This window comes from Mustela erminea, chromosome 5 (assembly GCF_009829155.1).
Source record: "Mustela erminea isolate mMusErm1 chromosome 5, mMusErm1.Pri, whole genome shotgun sequence".
Lineage (NCBI taxonomy): Eukaryota > Metazoa > Chordata > Mammalia > Carnivora > Mustelidae > Mustela > Mustela erminea.
In genome coordinates, this window is record NC_045618.1 from 133,564,821 (window position 1) to 133,586,225 (window position 21,405).

At 36.0% G+C, this 21,405-nt stretch overlaps 1 long non-coding RNA gene and 1 other non-coding gene across 2 annotated transcripts in view; both read left to right on the top strand.

Moving 5' to 3' along the window:
* LOC116591788 overlaps positions 1–21,405 on the top strand; it is a 63,654-nt gene that overhangs the window by 34,404 nt on the left and 7,845 nt on the right. Inside the window, exon 3 of the long non-coding RNA XR_004286162.1 lies at positions 7,668–7,752. This is a non-coding gene — a long non-coding RNA (uncharacterized LOC116591788). The remainder of the gene's footprint in view (positions 1–7,667; positions 7,753–21,405) is intronic.
* Positions 18,460–18,642, top strand: LOC116592289. Its single transcript, XR_004286450.1, has one exon. It is a non-coding gene; the product is annotated as a U2 spliceosomal RNA (small nuclear RNA).

Sequence of the window (21,405 nt, forward strand, 5' to 3'; positions counted from 1 at the left end):
GCAGAGAGAGAGAGAGAGGAGGAAGCAGACTCCCTGCTGAGCAGAGAGCCCGATGCAGGGCTCGATCCCAAAACCCTGGGATCATGACCTGAGCCGAAGGCAGAGGCTTTAACCCACTGAGCCACCCAGGCGCCCCTCTAGTACCATTTGTTAAAAGAGACTGTATTTTCACCATTGTATCACCTTTCTGTTTTATATGAAAGATCAGTTAACTGTATTTATGTGGGCTTTAAATTTTATTTTCTTTACTTTTAAATATTTTTATTTGAGTATAGTTGACATGGGCTTTGTTTATCATATCCACAAAATAATTTGCTGGGATTTTGATTGGAATTGTATTGAATTGATACCTCAGGTAAGGAAGAATCGATATATTGACAATCTTCCCATCCATGAACATGGAATATTTTTACATTAATTAATTAATTAATTAATTTTTACATTAATTAAAAAAATTAATTAATTTTTACATTAATTTAGTTTATCTTTAATTTTGTTCATCAGAGTTTTATAGTTTTCCATATATATATATATATATATTACATATTTTGTTAAGTTGCCCTAAATTATATCTAAGTGTTTAATTTTTTAAGGTATTCATATAAATTTGTTGTTTTAAATTTCAAATTCCACTTGTTCATTGCTGGTTTATAGGAGATTGATTGACTTTTGTGTATTAACATTGTATGCTGCAGCTTTGCTGTAATTGCTTATTAGTTCCATAAGTTCTTTTTTTTTTTTTTTAATTCTTTTGGATTTTCTGCTTATATGATCATGTCATCTGTGAACAAAGACAGTTTTATTTCTTCCTTCCTTAGTATGTATACATTTTATTTCCTTCTCTTGTCTTTTTTCATTAGCCTGGGCTTCCAATATAATGTTAAAAAGGAGTGGTAAGAGGAGACATCTTTGCCATGTTCTTGATCTAACCAGGAGGTCTTACAGGTTCTCACCATTCAGTACGCTGTTAGCTGTAGGTTTTTGTGGATTGAGAAATTCCCCTGTATTCCTAATCTGCTGGAGAGTTTTTATCATGGATGAATTTGGATATGTCAGATGCTTTTTCTGTATCTATTGATATGATCATGTGGTTTTTCTTTTTTAACTTGTTAATGTGATAATTACATTAAGTGATTTTTGAATGTTGAATCAGCTTTGCATACCTGAGATAAATCCTACTTGGTTGTGGTGTATAATTTTATTTTATACATTGTCGGGTTCAGTTTGCTAATATTTTTCATCACATTTCTATTAATAATTGGTTCCCTCATAACATGCTGATCAAATATTCAGTTAAAGCTTTGAAAAATAGTGTATATGTTGGATGACAGAATTGAAAAACAATTTTTTTCCTCTATGGGCCAAACTGGCTAAATCTATGATGTAGAATTTAAAGCACATTATATAAAGATATTTTGAGAATCAATTTAATTTGCACAGGTAATGTCACAAACTGTCTGAGTTATAATCCCAGCTTTCCCATTTGTACACTGTATAACCTTGAGCCAATTATTTACCCTGTCCATGTCTTAGATTCTTCATCTATAAAATGAGGGTAATGGTGTTAACTTATCACATAGGGTTGTTATGAAGTGTAAAATAGTTAGACATGTTAAGTCTCATAAAACAATAGCTGGCATTTAGTGAGGGCTGATTAAATGTTACCTGTGACTATTATACAGTTCTGCACTTAGACTTAGATTCAGTTGTTTATGATGTGCGTGATATGACTTAGCACAACTGAGAAAGATTAGTTTCTTAGTCTTTTTTGGATTGTAAACTCAGGAGTGATAGTGTGATCTGGATAGGAAAAAAGTTAATATAGTTTAAGGGTCTAAAAGAGTGGTTACCAGCCTTGATACTTCCTATACCATTTCCCAGCAAATTAGTTTGAAGAAAAATTAAAATTTAATATTTCTGAGTTTGTCATATTCAGTTATTTACAAAGTAGAGGAGCTGGATTGAGGAAACCAACCAAAACATTCCTGGATTTTGGCATAAGGCCCTGAGAAAGAAGGAGGGGAAAAGTTTCATGTCTTTCTGATAGCCTGTCCCTGACCTGTAGACAAAGGGTTACCGCTGAGTGGAAAATTGGGCTGCTCTTCTTCTCTTCTAGTGACTTTCACACTTAAAGAATTATTTATATAAAAGAAAGGTTTCCTTTCTCAGACCTAAACTGAACACCCTAATAGTGGGAACTATGTTCTTTTCCCTCTTCCTGATATTTAATGCCTTTATCTTACTGAAATTTTTCCCGTAACTTTTACCTTTTAACTAATGATATAATTTACTTGTTAGAATTAAAGTCCCACAAAAGCTTTTTTCACTGAAGCACCTAGAGCATTGCCTGGGACAGCATAGATACTCAGTAAATATTTGCTAAGTGAGCTGAATGAGCAAAATCTCAGTACAAGCACAGCAGCTCTAAGTGAAGCCAGGACAGGGATTTAGAGTTCTGTCCATTGGCTTCTCCTCTTCCACTCTGTGGAATTTCTGTAAGTATCACAGATTGAAAACTATTTTACAGGTAATGATCTGTGTAAGATTGCTGGAGTAGGGTTCACCCACTTTATTTTATCTTTCTTTCAATATCTAGAAACAATAATTCTCAGAAACCAACTGGGTCTGAGTGGGTGATGATGGATACCTGGAGCTGACCACAGAAGGGCTCATTTTTATGGGAAATATACTTCCCAAACTATGGAGCTCTATTATTACAAGCTCTGGTTGAGAGAGAATGGCTGGTAGCAGTGTATATACCATCAGTTTAGAACATCAGAGAACATTATCATGCTGATGTTGTAGATACTTAAAAGTGGAAAATACAATAAAGGTGAAGATAAAATCTAAAATATAAACAGTAAACAAATGAACCTGTGTTTCAAATGAATAATGCAACCACACTGAAGATAACGCACGTAACTTTGGGGCATACTATATATTTTCAGACTCAAGATAAAAAGAACTATAAACAAATAACCCTAGTTGGTAGGCAGGTTTTTTGTGACGGTATAAATTGACAATTTAAAAACTATGTTCTTTCTTTCTTTACTCTTTTCTATCTATTCTAAGATTGAGTAAATAACTTAATGGGGGAGAAGGGAAAGTTCTTCCTTAAAATTGCAAATAAATGTAGAACTCTTGGAATTAGAAAATGACCACTTCAGAATGATTTAAATAATACTTTCACACAAGAATAATTTGCAGGTACCAAACTATTGGGTGGAAGTTTGATGAGGAGTATGATATTTACATAGCCTCGATAATTTACAAAATAGTACCTTATTACAAAGAGAAAACAGTAACTTTACAGTGGAAAAATTTGTCGGGATACCTTTAACCAAGTAATCAAAGTTAGCATCACTAATAATAGAGCACACTAACCTCTTGTAGCTTTTGATAGGTGTGCGAAGGACTATGTTACTTTGTGACATTCCTGTAAAAAATGCATAACTTGAATTTAAAAATGAGAGATCATCAAACAAACGAAAGTTGAAGGATGTTCTACAAAATAGTTGATCTGTGTTCTTTAAAAATCTTAGTCTTAAAAGGCATAGACTGAAGAACTGTTCCTTATGATAGGATTTTTTTTTTTAAAGATTTTATTTATTTATTTGACAGAGATAACAAGTAGGCAGAGAGGCAGGCAGAGAGAGAGAGAAGAGCAAGCAGGCTCCCCTCTGAGCAGAGATCCCGATTGATCCCAGAACCCTGGAATCATAACCTGAACCAAAGGCAGAGGCTTTAACCCACTGAACCACCCAGGCGTCCCTTATGATAGGATTCTTAAGGAGACATTACCGCTAAATGCAATGCATGATCCTGAATTAGATTCTGGACTGGGGAAATCAACAGCTTTAAAGGACATAAAATCAGTCAGTGGCATTTGAATATGGACTCTCGTTATGTAACAGAAATTTTAACATTGATACAATACTGATTTGGTTAGCTCTACTGTGGTTATCTATCTGTCTTGCTAGAAAGATACATGGAAACATGGAGTGCTAAAATGGTACAATGTCTGCAACTCAGACATGGTTCAGGGAAGAAGGTGTGAGAGAGAGAATGAATGGCAAAGCACATGGGGTAAAATGTAAATAATTGATAGTATTTGAAAGTTATATAAAGATAAAAAGTCACCTAAAAATTCCCAAGTTATAGTCGTCTTTGAACAACTTGATTTTACTAGTTATTTATAGAATTTTTAAAAAAAGATTTTATTTGACAGAGAGAGGGAGAGAGGGAATGCAAGCAGGGGGGAGTGGAAGAGGGAGAAGCAGATTACCCACTGAGCAGGGAGCCCGAAGTGGGGCTCGCTCCCAGGATTCTGAGATCATGACCTGAGCCGGCAGCAGACGCTTAACGACTGAGCCACCCAGGCACTCCTAGTTATTTATAGAATTTTTAAAAAGTACAAAAATTATTCTCATCACTTAAAAAAGTAAAGTAGTGAAGGAAATGCTGATTAAGTCAAGAAACTACGAACTGTTAAGATACAGAGCAGAAGGACCTGAATTTTTGTTTGGAGTTCTGTCATGACCAAGTAACTTCATTGAGCACTTCACTGTCCTGTATTCATTTCCTTTGACATGTGTACAGAAGGTTTTTAAAGGACTTCCTAAATATTTCCTGTATAACTAATAAGTTTTCTTTAAAAACCATGCTTTGTAAAAATCAGATTGCCAGGGGTACCTAGGTAGCTCAGTCTTGTTAAGTGTCTACTTTTGGCTCAGGTCATGATCCCAGGGTCCTAGGATTGAGCCCCACTTTGGGCTGCCTGCTCATTGGGAAGTCTGCTTTTTCCCTCTCCCACTCCCCCTGCTTGTATTCCCTCTCTCGCTGTGTCTCTGTCAAATAAATAAATAAAATCTTTTAAAAAATCAGACTGGCATGTTCTAGACAAACACTTTAATAAATTTATTAAGAAAATTTGAAGACCAGGGGTGCCTTGGTGGTTCAGTTGTTAAGCATCTGCCTTCAGCTCAGGTCATGATCCCAGGGTCCTGGGATTGAGCCCAACAACAGGGCTCCCTGCTCAGCGGGAAGTCTGTTTCCCCCTCTCCCTCTGTTGCTCCCCTGCTTGTGTTTCATCTCTTGCCATGTCTCTCTCTCTCTGTCAAATAAATAAATTAAAAAAGACAGAAAATTTGAAGACCATTTTTATAATTTTTTTGTTTATATTTTGAAAGTTTTTATTTAAATTCCAGTTAGTTAACATACAATGTAATGTTAGTTTGATATGTACAATTTAGTGATTCAGCAGTTCCATACATCACTTGGTGGTAATCACAAGAAGTCTTGTTTGTGTGTGTGTGTGTCTTTTCTTTTACCACTTTGCTCATTTGTTTCTTAAATTCCACATATGAGTAGAATCATATAGTATTTGTCTTTCTCTGACTGACTTATATTTTACTTAGCATTATACTGTCTAGCTCTATCTGTGTTGTTGCAAATGGGAAGATTTCCTTTTTTTTTTTTTTTATGGCTGAGTAATAGTCCACTGTATATATATGTACCACATCTTTCTTTGTTCATCAGTCAATGGGCACTTGGGCTGCTTCCATTTCTTGGCTATTGTAAATAATGCAGCTCTAAACATAAGAGTGTCTTTATTTCTTTGAATTGGTGTTTTTGTGTTCTTTGGGTAAATACCCAGTAGTGCAATTGCTGGATTATAGAGTAGTTCTTTTTTTAACTTTTTGAGGAACCTGTGTAACTGTTTTACACAGTGGCTACACCAGTTTGCAGTTCTATCAACAGTGCACAAGGGTTCCTTTTTCTCCACATCCTCACCCAACACCTGCTGTTCCTTGTGTTGTTGATTTTAGCCATCTGACCCCTGGTGTGAGGTGATCTCTCATTGTGATTTTGATTTGAATTTCTTGAGGTTAGTGATGGTGAGAATCTTTACATGTGTCTTTTGGCATTTTTGCAATTATTTTTTACAAGGGAATATTTTAGGGAATGGAAGTTCTTTATTAAATCTCTGAGCTACAATGACACACACACTCATTTTAATTTTATGTAATAAGTTATTTTAATACTTAGTATGATTCTTAATAGATTGGTGACATTCATAAAAACTCACCTTGATATTAGTATCAGTGAGCTGCTAACAAAATTATTCTATACGGTCTATGTAAAATATTCCTATCATTCCTTTAAAAAAAAAGTTTTTATCAGGGTTCTAAAAATAATGAGGTATATTCAAATACATTGCTTATAGTTTTTCTTTGTTCTAGAAATTCCTGAAATAAAGGTTATTTAAAGGTATTTTTTCATAATTTTGGGGATTTAAAAAAATTTGGGTATAGGTACTACACAATGTTATATTAGTTTTAGGTGTGCAGTATAGCACATTATGCTATGCTCACAAGTGTAGCTACCATCTGTCACCATACAGCACTATAATATTACCATTGACTCTATTCCTTATGCTGTGCCTTTTAGTCCCATGATTTATTCATTCAATATCCAAAAGCCTGTATTTCCCACTCCCCTTCACCCATTTTGCTCAACTCCCTACCTTCCTCCTCTCTGGCAACCATCAGTTTGTTCTCTGTATTTATAGATCTGATTCTGTTTTTGTTTGTTTATTCATTTATTTTTAGATTACACATAAGTAAAATCATATAGCATTTTTTTCTCAGTCTGACTTATTTCACTTAGTATAATACCCTCTAAGTCCATCCATTTGTCTCAAATGGCACAATCTCATCCTTTTTTATGGCTGAATAGTATTCTGTTTACATATGTAGACACACAGACACACACAAAAACACACCCCACCTCTTTCTTATCCATTCGTCTGTTGATGGACACTTAGCTTGCTTCTGTATCTTGGCTATTGTAAATAATATTGCAACAAACAAGATTGCGAATAATGAAAAATAAAAAGATAAAAAGGTTTTTATATTGTATTATTTAAAAAGCCCCTTTAAATAAACACCTAACCATATAACAAATAGATAATGTTATAGATAATTTATTGGTAAATGCAGATTTTGATAGAAATGTGTTTATTAATTATAAAATTATTTAATTGAGATTCTAAAGTCAGTGACAGTAACAATTTAAGCTGTTTGACCAGTGAAATGCTAGTTAAAATGGAGTAGTCATTCCTTGGTGGTAACAATAGTTCTACCCTGCTTTCTCTCGTTTTTTTTTTTCCTTATAAAAATTCCTTTCTACCATTGCTAGGCATCACTCCTTGTTGACACAACTCTTCATGTTTTGGGCCCCTTGTGTACTTACTACCAGTGTTAGAAAGGATATGTGTGGAATGGAATTTGTGGGAGTTGTCAGCAAACAATGATGTCTGTTCTGTTTGTGTCTTTCTTTGTGTGTATACAGTATTTTATATTTCAAAGATTCAGTATTTTACCTCTTAGGCATTTGACTTGAATCTAGGGGAATTGTTTGTTATGAATTAGAGGAGATTGTGGTTCTACATTAATGTGTGGATTTTACAATTTCTACAGTAACTTGTAGTGGTCCTCTTTCTTATATCATTAGAATAAAGTCCTGTTTTCTGGGGGAAATTGAGGACCTCCACTTTGTATTTCATATACCTGTGCTGTGTTTGGAATTACTCTGTCAGTGCGATGTAGCAGTAATTATGTTACTAACAACAATTTTGTGAGATGTTTATTATTCTCATTTTACAGATGAGGAAACTGAGGCTTGGTGAAGTTACGAAACTTGTCCAAAGTCACACAGCTTGTAAAGGGCACAGCCAAGATTCAGAGCCAGGTCTGTCCAACTTCAAAACTCTTAACTGTAGCCATGAAACTTTGAAATACCTGTTAAGTATCAACCTATGATAAGTTGTACTGCTATTAATATTTCTTAACTGTTGTTTAACTGTTACTGATAATTTTTTTAATGGTGAGTATTTGTCAATGATAATTTAATGTATCTTTTAAATATTGTGAGAAGAGGTGTAACCTAGTAATTGAGGGTCTGGGCTCTGGAGACAGACTCCTGGGTGTGAATCCCTAAGCTTTTCCACTTACTTGTGTGACATTGGGAAAGTAACTTAACTTTTTCTGTACCTCAGTTTTCCTACTGTAAAATGGCATAAGCAGTATGATCCATCTGGTAAAGTTGTTGTGAAGATTATATTATTTAATATGTACAAGATCCTTTATAACAATGCCTGGCATGCAATAAGCATTCAATAAATGTTAGCTACTGGTATTATCATCTCCTAGCAGTTAGTAAAACAAATGATCATTACTTCTAATTCTCTTATAAAGTTGAATAAGGAAAGTTTAAGCAGCAATATAAGATAGCCCAAAATTCACATAAACCAAAATTAAATTTGAATAAGTTAAACCTAAGGAAAATCATACATTTGATCAATTTCAGATCTATGGTAGAGCAAACTGGGTAACTGCTTATGGACCACTCGTAGAAGTGTATTTTATGTATAGGGAATATGAATAGGTCCATGTAGTTACCTTTTGAGCCCTGTATGATCATTGTATTATGAATGTGTTTTGTCTGTTTTCCTCTTATAGATGCAACTTATATTGAGAATAAATGTTTACATTTTTAGGTGGCTTTTAAGGAGATACTTCAGCACTGTTCACATATAATTGCCAAGAACCAAAACCTTACGTGTTATGTAAAATATTAGGAACATTTCATCACTTGCATGAATAGTTATCAGAACTTATATTGTGTTGAATGTGCACATTGATTGTTCTTTGAACCAAGGGGGCCACAGCACATTCAGCTAGAACTCAGCAGTGTACTGATCATATGCTCTTTACTCATATTTCTTTATTCCGACAATAAGAATTCTGAAGTGCCATATCCACTGTTACTACAATTTAGTTAAAATATCTGTGATTAGTGACTAAGAAGTTCATACCAATTGTAAAAATACCCATAAATGGTAGTAATTTGAGTCAAGTTATGTAAATACTCCAAAGCTATAATTTTAAAATGGGACTTGCCTTATAGGGCACCTGGGTGGCTCAGTCACTTAAGCATCTGACTTCGGCTCAGGTCATGATCTCGGGGTCCTGGGATTGAGCCCTGTGAGCAGGGAGCCCATTTGTCCCTCTCCCTCTGCCCCTTTCCCTGCTTGTGCTCACTCTGTGTCTCTCTCTCAAGTAAATAATAAAATGTTTAATAAATAAATAAATAAAACGGGACTTGCCTTGTATATGAGCCTAAGATCTCTGTAACTTTTTTTAAAAAAGATCTTTGTAACTTTAAATATACACATGCATTTAATTCTCTTTATTTCATGATACTGAGTCTTCCTATCCTTGAACATGGTATGACTTTCTAGTTATTTAAATATTTAAAAATATCTCTCAGTAAAGTATTTCTTTTTTTTGGTAAATCTCTCTCATGTCTCTTTGAATTATTAGATACCTTATTTCTTGTTACTATTACAAATAGTATATTTTTCCTTTCCATTTCTATTTGCTGATGTAAGCTTTTTTGGTATATAATACAGATCTATATTCAGTTGTCTTATCAAATTATTTTATTAAAATACTTTGCGTGAAGATTGTGTCTTTCTTTCTAGTAGTTACATATTCTCTCTCTCTCTCTCCCTCCCTCCCTCTTTTTTTTTTTTTTTTTTTTTTTGCCTTACTGTGCTAATTAGGACTTCCAGTACAATATTTAATACAGTTGTTAATAGTGGGCATTCTTACATTGCAGTTAATTTTTAGAAGCAAGTGTTTCTTATGTTTCACTAATAAGAATAGTGTTTGGTGTAGATTTTTGATAGATACTCTGTGGGTTAAAGACATTTCTGTTGCTAGTTGGCTAAGATGTTTTTTGTTTGTGAAGAACAAGTAATAAATTTTATCAGACACTTTTTCTAAACTTGTGAGAAGATCATATGGTTGTTCTTCCTTATTCTGTTAAGGTGGTGAATGACATTTATAGGTTTTTCTATTGTTGAATTACCATTGCATTGCAGGAGTGAACCCAACTTAATATGATGGTGTTTTTTCATATACAAGTGGATTTAGTTTATTAGTATTTCATTTAGGTTGTATCTAAGTTCATGGATGATATTGGTCCATAATTTTATTTCTTATGTTATCTTTGTTTGATTTTGGTATTCAGATTATACCACCTCAAAGAATGAGTTGGAAACTATTCCGTTCTGTCCCCTCCCTCCTCTAAGGGTTTATATAAGACTAGAATGATCTGTTTCTTGAAAGTTTGGTTGAACTTCTGTTCAACTGTCTGGGCTTAGTATTTTGAGGGGAGTGTGTGGGCTTAGTGGTTTTTGAGGAGGTATGTATTCAGTTTTCTAAATAGTTTTTACTTAAAATTTCTGTTTCTAGTTAGGGCAGTTTTTAGAAAAAAAGTTTTCTTTTTTAGGAATCCACCATTTTTGTCTATATTTGGCATAAAGTTGTTCATGCTTATCATTTAAATTTCTGCTTAGTATTTCTCTCCTTTTTATTCCTAATATTTTTTGTGACTTCTGTTTTCCTTCATCAGTCTTATTAGAGGGTTTATATATTTTCTTTTTTTTTTAAGATTTTATTTATTTATTTGACAGAGAGAGATCACAAGTAGGCAGAGAGACAGGCAGAGAGAGAGGAGGAAGCAGGCTCCCCGCTGAGCAGAGAGCCCGACGTGGGGCTCGATCCCAGGACCCTGGGATCATGACCTGAGCTGAAGGCAGAGGCCTTAACCCACTGAGCCACCTAGGCGCCCCTATATATTTTCTTAGCTTTATCAAAAACCAGTGCTTGACTCTGATTTTCTCTGTTATGTGTTTTCTTTTTCATTAACTTTTGGCTTTTCTCCTTTACACACTTCTTTTTTTTTTTTTTTTAAGATTATTAATTTATGTATTTGACAAACAGATCACAAGTAGGTAGAGAGAGAGAGAGAGAGAGAAGCAGGCTCCCCGCCGAGCAGAAAGCCCAATGTGGGGCTTGATCCCAGGACCCTGAGATCATGACCTGAGCTGAAGGCAGAGGCTTTAACCCACTGAGCCACTCAGGGGCCCCTCCTTTACACACTTCTTAAGTGAAAAGCAAAATCTAACATTAGGATATCTCAGATTTTCCAAGGACAGGATTTCAGTAGGCTTTGAGACTAGCTGGACCCAGGGGCTTATAGTGCTACCAGGACATTCATTCTTTCTTTTTCCTTTAAGTCTTCCTTTCCTCTTGTTGTCATCTGACTTTTCTACTCTTCAGTCTACAAGATGGAAAATGGTGACAATGAGCCTCTGAATTTGATGTCAGTTTCAACTTTGTGTGCTCTTGATTCCTCCGGGGATTTCAGATTTTTCCATCTGGATCACTTCTTTCTTTTTGGAGATTTTTTTTCTTTAGAATTCTCTTTAGTGAGATTTTCTGTAGTAAACTCTCAGCTATTTTGTCTGAAATCTGTGTCTTTTTTTTTTTTTCTTTATCACTTTTTTGGATAGATATTCCATTAGGTATAAAATTTTGGGCTGGCAGTATTTTTGTAGTTATTGTAAGAGATAATTCCACTCTCTCTTGGTTTCCGTTGTTGCTATTGATAAATCAGCTCCCTAATAATTGTTAACTTAAGTGAATGTGTCTTTTGTTTTGTTTTGTTTTTACAAAACTTGCTGTTTTTGAACTCTTTTATTTTTTGGTTTTTCTGAAGTTTCATATGCTGTGCCTGGGTATAGATTTCTTTTTATTTATCCTGTGTGAGACTTTTACTGTGAATTGCTTATTTTCCCTGGAAAAAATATTAGTGGTTCTTCTTTGAGGTCCAAGAAGGAAACACATTGCTTCAAGAGAATGTACCTTTAGTTTTTACCCCCAAATACCTCAAGGTACTTACTGCAATTTGGTGACTGAATTTATCCTTTGAAGTTTTGGACCACCCTAATGGGGTGACTTTGGATTGCAAATATGTGTGTGGTTCCTCTTTTCTTTACAGCCTCTTAGGAATCCTTTGTTGTCTTCTACATCAGGAAGACCAGTTTCCTTGTCCTTTGGTAATGAAGGAGTGGACTGGGTTTACTTTCCCTATTCACTCTTTTCCTGAGTATGAAACTTTTGGGTGGGGAGGGGTGGTCCCAGCTTTATGGAGAAAGGGTCTCTTGTTAGATTTTCCATTTGGGGTGGGTCTTATTCTTTGGTTTCTGTTCTCTCTGAAGAGATTATAAAAATTAAAGCTTAACTTGGTGAGTTAGGCAGATGTATACAAGATAAAAACTATGTTGTTATGCCACTTAGCTCTTTGAGTTTCTGCCTGCTCATAGATTTTGGTCTGGTAATTCCTTTATGATCTTGTCAGCTCATCAGTGCTTTTTGAAATAAAATTTTATCCATCACTTTTAACTGTTTTCAGTGAAGAATTGGGTAAATAATCTAGCCCAAAATGTTATTGGAAGTGGAATTTTATTCAGATTTCTTGGAGTTTTCTCTTTTCTTTTTCTGATTCTTTCAGGTAGATGCTTAACTCACCAATGATTAGGCTTTTTTCTAACATAAGCATTTTTTTAAAAAAGATTTTATTTATTCATTAGAGAGAGAGAGAGAGAGAGCAAGCCAGTGGAAGGAGTAGGGGGGAGGTACTAACAGACTCTATGTGGAGCATGGAGTCTGATGCAGGGCTTGATCCCATCACATGAGATTGTGACCTAAGCTGAAACCAAGAGCCAGACACACTAATAACTGAGCCACCCAGGCACCCCTCTAATGTAAGCATCTAAAGTTATACATTTTTTAAAAAGGATTTAATTTACTTATTTGACAGAGAGATCATGGGTAGGCAGAGAGGCAGGCAGAGACAGGGGGGCGGGAAGCAGGGTCCCTGCTGAGCAGAGAGCCTGATGTGGGGCTCGATCCCAGGACCCTAAGATCATGAACTGAGCTGAAGGCAGAGGCTTTAACCCACTGAACCATCCAGGCGCCCTTAAAGCTATACATTTATAAGTGGTTCATCAGGTTTGAAGTGGAATATTTTCGTTGTTATTACTATTTTTTAGAGGGGAGGGACAAAGGCGGGGGAGTGAGGGGAGAGGGAGAGAGAGAGAAAATCCCAAGCAGGCGCCATGCTCAGTGCAGAGTCTGATCAATTCCATGACCCCTAGATTGTGACCTGAGCTGAAATCAAGAGTTAGACACTTATCTGACTCAACGAACCCAGGCGCCCCTAATTATTTTTAACTATATATATTTAAGGTTTTTATTTTGCTATTATAACTTTTAGTTATACTTGCTTTTTTAAGTCATGACCTGTGATCCACAAGTCAATTAGGAGTTTTGAAATACATGGATTTTAAAAGATTTCTTTTTGTTGTATATAACACACCTTTCAAAAAACCCAGGATTTTCATTTGGATCACAAAGCAAGACTCCGCTCTGTGCTGTGTAAAAGAGATGTACAAAATGATTTAGAAAAGCTAAAAATAAAGGGAAAGGCAAAAATATGTAAGGCAAATGAAAACAATAAAGTATGAGTTGCTCTGTGAACACACTTTTGGGGAACTTTTTCTTCCCTTCCTGATCACAAACTTTAGTGAATAACCAATATTCTGTATCACTGGGACTTATTGAGATTCTTGGAAGACTGATTTTACATTAATAACTGAATGGTCATTTTTCTTCCCTTTCCTCCCCCTTCTTTTCCTTCTCCTCTTCTCCTTCTCCTCTTCCTCTTTTCCTTAGACTTTAATATCTCGGAAACTTGGATCCATCTCTCATATTGGTATGCATTTTATTACTGGTGATATTTCACAATTAAGGAACAATTACTAATAATTTTGGCAGCATTTTTCTCTTAGTACAACATACTCTGCAATCTCTGGTATCTTACTTTTGGTGAAATACACATTTTTACATGTATATCATGACTCTTCATCCCACCCCATCCCCTCCTTGAAAAGCTCCTCTTTTTTGTCTTTCCCATCCTATGCTTATATCATTCAAGACCTTAAGGGTGGGGGTGCCTGGGTGGCTCAGCCTGGTAAGTGTCTGACTTTGGCTTAGGTCATGATCGCCAGGGTCCTGGGATTGAGTCCCACAGCAGGCTCCTTGCTCAGTGGGGAGCCTGCTTCTTACATCTCCCTCTGCTTCTCCCCCACCTGACTCGTGTTCTTACTCACTCTGCTCTCTCTTTCAAATAAATAAGTAAAAAAATCTTAAAGACCTTAAGAGTGGAAATAATCTTTAGTTTCTCATTCTGGCTCCTGTTGTTCCAGCACCTAGCATAATATGTTGTTGGACACAGGGTTTTATTTAATTAACAGTTAAGGGAAGTGTGTATGTATAATGAATCAGAGCATGGGCTGTGACATATTTATATTAGTGATCAATTTTTTTAGCTTGTTGGTAAGAGGGATTAAAAACCTACATTTTGGATAGAAAGAACAGAAGCCAATGATTCCTACATTAAGTAAGAGGATTCATTGGATCAGTGCTTATTCATCTGGTGATGTTTGAGAATTTAACCAATGAAACAAAAAAATTACAAAATATAGACACTGTGAAGGAAATAAAAAGAATAGTACAATACAGAATAACAAAGAGTGGCATTTAGAAAGAGGAAGAAAGGAGGCTTCATCAACGAGAAGACGAGACTTGATATATACCAGTGAAAGACAGCAGTTGTTGAAAGCACTGAGAGAAAAGCATTTCAGACATGGAAATAGGCCCAAAGTGAAGAGCTTTTATTTAACTGAAAGACTCATAGTTGTGGAGAGTGTCACCTCAAGGTAAGAGAGGCAGGCAGGAACGGTACCTTAATATGCTACCATTTACTCAGCATTTGGGGTGTAGTAGGTACAGTTCCAGCCACTTTTTCTTGGACAGTGTGAATTATTCTGCCATACTGACTTCTCAGATGCTGAGAGTTCGGATTTAATTTGAAGACGCATTAGAAAACCTTGGCACTATGCAATGCTATGATCAATTTTACATTTTTGAAGATTACACAGGCTGCTTTGTGCACAGTTGATCAGAAGGAGGCTTATACTAGTCAGGTAAGAGGCAAAGTTGTTGGGGCGCCCATGGTGGCTCAGTAGTTAAGTAGTTAAGTGTCTGCCTTCAGCTCGGGTCATGTTCTTGGGGTCCTAGGATCGAGCCCTACATCGGGCGCTCTGCTCAGCAGGAAGCCTGCTTCCCCCTCTCTCTCTGCCTGGCTCTCTGCCTACTTGTGATCTCTCTCTGTCAAATAAATAAATAAAATAAAATTTAAAAAAAAGAGGCAAAGTTGTTTTGAACCATGGTTCTGATGATGGAGATGAAGAGCAGTAGACCAATTTAAGATAATGTTTTACAAGTCTTGTGTTAATGTCTTGGATAAGGGGAGAGGATTGTGAGGGAAAGGGAACAGTCAGATCCTAGAGGGTTAAAGAATTGAAGAGATGATGTGTGTAGATATTATGTGAAGTTTTTTGTCAGTTAAAGGGGAGCAGAGCTGTTTTTAACCTTCTTACTTCTGTAATTTTTCCAGTGACATTTCTGTCTCTCTCTTTTAAATTCTTGGAACCAAATATATTTTTATTCTAGTCTGCCTCTCCAGATTCCAGCACCTTTTTCTCATCCCACACTTAACAGATGCTTAGAGGAGGGAAGTCAGTGTAAAAGTAGGATAGCATTCTCAGCAATTCTGCCCTTTTTCATCAGGATGTTCCTTGCTAAATCAGTCCTTTTTGTATCAGAGGAAAACCATTTTGTTTTATAAGTAAAGCTTTAATTCTTGAAAGGACACCATCTTCGTGAAGTCAGTCATGTGTATTTGTATTGTGGGGTTTTAGGGATGATGATATTATTACTATTTTTTGGTTGTATGTATTTTTATGTTAGGTCTTAACATGCCTTAAAAGGTAAAGGTGAATGTAGCTGAATTGCAAATTCAGTTTACCACTTGTTTTCTCAATTGAAAGGCAAGAGATCAACTAAGAGATAAAATTAGTTGTATAACTAACTGAAAGACAAAGTTTTCAGAAGAGTAGCTTTTTTTTTTTTTTTTTAAAGATTTTATTTATTTATTTAACAGGAAGAGAGAACAACGTGCCAGAGCAGGAACACAGAATGGAGAGTGGGAGAGGGAGAGGCAGGCTTCCCGCTGAGCAGGGAGCCTATTGTGGGGCTTGATCCCAGCATCCTGGGATCATGACCTGAGCCAAAGGCAGCCACTTACTGAGTGAGCCACCCAGGTGCTCCAGAAGAAATAGCTTTTTTAAAAAATGTTTTTTAAATATTAGAGGTTCAGTTTTTGAAACCACCTTTGACTGCAGTTTTAAGTAGACAGGTTCTTTCCTCATTTTATGAAGCTCTAGTTTTCCCTTACTGTCTTTCAAGAGTGAATAAAGAACCCATATATCAAAACCAATGGAAGAATTTTGTGGACAAGATGAGTGGGAAGATTAGAATGAGGAAGGCAGAAACTGAGAATTCAAGTCAGATGATAGATAGCCAAAAGGCCGAGAAGCGATGAACACCTGGAAAAAAAAAAAACGAAATACTGTTTTAATCCACTGTTCTTAAATTTTGGGTAGTTACCTTATCCTTTGGGATTCTGATGAAAGTGAAACAATCTGGCCCCAGAAAGTGCACAGACACATGCACATTCAGATCTGTACATAATCTTAGGGCATTGCTAAAGCTGAAGAGCATGTAGGGTGCCTGATACCCTGGTCAAGAACACATGGTCTAAATGGCAATCAGGGCTTGAGAGTATGTGACTGGGGAGTTTCGACATTCAAACTATGACAGTGTTCCCTTCTCAAATACCAATCTTTAGGACAGCCAAGATTAATTTTTGGTTTTAAACCTCTGGTGTGACAGCTAATAAAGCAAAACAGATTTTAGTTTTGGCTACTGAGAAATTAGAATAATCTGCTTTAAAAATTTTTCTTTTTAAATGCCATGGTTAGCAGTTTTTTGCAGTAAGGCAATATGGAATTCAGGTTACCCAAATAAAAATAGCCTACTAAAAAAAGTTGAACTGGAATATAAACAAATTTCAAATTCACCAACATGTTTGTATATATAGGAACTAAGTAAATGTCTCTTTTGGGAAGTAGGTTTAAAAAAAAAACCCAGCTGTTTGTTCTTTCTGCCTTTCCATGAATCTGTTTGTAAATTAAATTTTATCACAAAACAGAGCTTTTAAATGAATTTTATTAATCCTGTAAGTTTAGTCTTGGGCGTTTTTATTTTACTGTTGGTGAGAAGCTGTACTTCGTTGCTGTTCATTTGGCTCAGCACTTAAGTGGAACACTGAGCCAGTGATGCAACTTAATAGGTTATAAATTGTTTCTTTTTAGGCAAATTAGGCCGGTTAGACCAATATTTAATGTAATCCAGAATTCTTAGGATTCATTGATTGAATAGATGACCTACTACTGAATGATTTGGTCATGGAGTCTAGGATTCCTTACATTTTTTTTAATTTAATTTAATTTAATTTAATTTTTTTAAATTTAAAAACTAGTAGTGGAGTCTAGGATTCCTTACTTTTTTTTTTTTTTTAATTTACTTGATGAAATAAAAGGATTTTGTGGGTGACTGGGTGGTTCACTTGGTTAAGCATCTGCCTTGGGCTCAGGTCATGATCCTGGAGTCCTCGGATTGAGCCCCATGTTGGGCTTCCTGCTCAGTGGGGATTCTGTTTCTCCCTGTCCCTCTACCCCTCCCCCATGCTCATGCATGCTTTCTTTCTCTCTCTCTCACTCACTAACTCTCTTAATTTGTGCTCTCTCTCTCAAATAAATAAAATCTTTAATTTTTTTTAAAAAAGGATTTTTTTTCTTCATCCTAGATGGTATTTATAACTTGAAAGCATGTTACACATCATAAGAAATAGAAATCAAAGAAAGAAAGTTTAAAAATGAAATACTTGATGCTTTAGGGTAATGGTGGTTTAATAAGGAATTTTTAGCTTTTAATTTTAGTGACTGAACCAAAAGTGTTTTTGGCAGATGAACAGTCAATGTATTTTTTTTCCTCCTAACTTTCCTTGTAGAATTCTGGAATACAAATATGAGGAATAATACAGTAAAATTGTATATATTCACGTTCAACCATCTTTGTTCAGAGAATAGTAAAATAGTTAAAAGCAATTAAATTAAATTTGAATTTAGATCCTCTTTGCTATTATGCTCAGTGAGTTTCTTCTCTATAGCATTTTTGTGCCTCCAATAGGATGAACATGCCATGTGGTTCTAGTGCTAGGTAGATGCTTCTCTCATGGCATAGCTCCTAGGCATAAGCCAGCTACTTCAACTGTGTTCAGTTGAAAATAGCAAACTGTTCCATACTATAAAAAAAATCCCTGGTTGTGTTGGATTTATTATAAGATAGTGCTATACTTTATGGATGATATAAGGTATGCCCAAGATAATTTTGAATTTATGTGATTTCTGCTTTTAGTGCTTTCTTTGGAATATCTTTGGAATAACCCTGTGAGATTAGAGTCTCCTGAAAAAAGAAGTTTAGCTAATGATTTCACTATTTTTTTTTCCAGGTGTTCATCGCTTCTCGGCCTTTTGGCTAAGATCAAGTGTAGTATCTGTTCTTATCAGTTTTTTTCCAGGTGTTCAAAATGGTACCCATAGTTTTATATTTTAGTGTATATTGTTACATTTGGAGCTAATTAACAGTGTTGTAAAAATTAGAGTAATTTTGCCATTTTGGCTAACTTTGTTCTTTTGTTTGTTTTTCTTACAAGGAAACAATCTTAAATGTCAGGGTCAAGTTTCCTGTGTCTTTTATACCTCTTATGTCTATCAAATTAGTGCTGTAGTTTTAGGTGGTTCTTTTCTTCATAGTCAACTTTCTAAAGCATACTCCTATCTTGTCCACTCTTCCTTTTAATTTATATATGAGAGAGGCCTAAAATTAGAGGTGTAGTTGTGACTATGGAGCAAAGAAAAGCAAACAAATACAATTTAGGAGGGACTAAATATCAATGACTTTCTTCTTTTTAACAAAGTGAGACTTAACTTTTATAACTACATGTGATTTTTCTTTTTTTTTTTTAAGATTTATTTATATATTTGAGAGAGAGCAAGAGAGCACAAGTGGGAATAGCAAAGGGGGAGAGAATCTGAATCAGACTCCATGCTGAGTGGAGCCCCAGTGTGGGGCTCACAACCCTCAGATCATGATCTAAGCCGAAACAAAGAGTCGGTTGCTTAACCAACGTTGCCATCCAGGCATCCCAGTGATTTATTTTCTTACTCTTTGTTAGATATCTCTTAATTATATGTGTGTATATATTTATATTTCTGTACTTGCCACCCCATCCTCAGTCTCAGAAAGGATTTAACATGACTTGCTTTCCACCTAATTAAAATTATAAAATAGTTGATATATCCAAAAGAATATAATGTAAGGTATACAGCATAATGAAATGAAAACTTATGCATCTGCTACTCAGTTTAAGATTAGAACATTACTTAACATTTTCATTATAGGGATCCCAGAAAGAAAAGAAAGAGAAAAGGGGACAGAAAATGTATTTGAAGAAATAATAGCTGATGACTCCCCAAATCTGGGAAAAGAAATAGAAATCCAGATCCAGGAGGTACAGAGAGCCCCCAACAAAATCAACACAAGGAGGTCTATATCAAGACACATAGTAATTAAAATGGCAGTAAGTAGTGATAAGGGGAGAATTTTAAAAGCAGGAAGAGAAAACACACCCAGGTAAAAGGGAAACTGCATAAGGCCTTCAGCTGATTTTTCATCAGAAACTTTGCAGAGCAGAAGAGAGTGGCATGATATATTCAAAGTGCTGAAAGGAAAAAAACAGCCAGTGGAACAGAATAGAGAATCCAGAAATGGACCTTCACCTCTGTATAGGGTCACCTAATCTTTGACAAAGCTGGAAAGACTATAGAATGGAAAAAGGACAGTCTAGGGGCACCTGGGTGACTCAGGGATTAGGCCTCTGCCTTTGGCTCAGGTCATGATCTCAGAGTCCTGGGGTCCAGCCCCATGTCGAGCTCTCTGCTCAGCAGGGAGCCTGCTTCCCCCCCCCCCCCCCCCGCCTGCCTCTCTGCCAACTTGTGATCTCTCTCTCTCTCTCTGTCAAATAAATAAATAAATAAATCTTTTAAAAAGAAAAAGGACAGTCTCTTCAACTGGTGCTGGGAAAATTGGATATGAATGAAACTGTACGATTTTCTTAAAACCATACACAAATATGAACTCAGAATAGATGAAAGATCTAAATGTGAGACAGGAATCCATCAAAATCCTAGAGGAGAACACAGGCAGCAACCTCTTCAACCTCAGCTACAGAAGCTTCTTGCCAGACTAGTCTCCAAAGTCAAGGGAAATCAAACAAAAATGAACTCTTGAGACTTCATCAAGATAAAAAGCTTCTGCACAGCAAAGGAAACAGTCAACAAAACTAAAAGTCAACCTATTAATTGGGTAAAGATATTTGCAAATGATATATCAGATGAAGGACTAGTATCAGGGGCACCTGGGTGGCTTTGTTGCTTGAGCATGTGCCTTTGGCTCAGGTTGTGATGCCAGGGTCCTGGGATTGATCCCTGCATGGGGCTCCCTGCTTGTGGAGGGCCTGCTTCTCCTCCTCCCACTCATGTGTGCGTGCTCTCTCTTTCTCTCTCTCTCTCAAATAAATAAATCTTTAATAAAAGGGGGGGCTAGTATCCAAGATGTATAAAGAACTTATCAAACTCAACACCTAAAAAACAAATAATCCAGTCAGGAAATGGGCAGAAGACATGAACAGACATTTCTCCTCTGTCTCCTCGTATGTCTATGAACGGACGTACAAATGACCAACAGACACATTAAAAAATGCTCAGCATCTCTTGGCATCAGGGAAATACAAATCAAACCATAATGAGACACCATCTCAGACCAGTCAGAATGGCTAAAATTAACAAGTCACGAAGCAACAAATATTGGCAAGGATGTGGAGAAAGGCGAATCCTCTTATGCTCTTTGTGGGAATGCAGACTGGTTTGGCTCCTCTGGAAAACAGTACATACAGAGGTTCCTCAAAAAGTTGAAAATAGAGCTCCTTTGTGACCCAGCAATTGTAGTACTAGGTATTTACCCTAGAGATAAAAATTTAGTGATCCAGAGGGGCACATGCACCCAGTGTTTATAGCAGTAATGTCCACAATAGCCAAACAATGGAAAGAACCAAGATGTCCATGAACAGATGAATGGATAAAGAAGATGTGTTATACACACACATGCACACACTCACACAATGGAATATTACTCAGCCATCAGAAAGGACAAATAAATACCATTTACATTGATGTGGATGGAACTGCTGGAGGTACTACACTGAGCAAAACAAGTCAATCAGAGAAAGACAATTACGTGGTTTCACTCATGTGGAATATAAGAAGCAATGCAGAGGATCATAGGGAAAGGAGGAAAAACTGAAAGGGATGTCATCAGGGAGGGAGACAAACCATGAGAGACT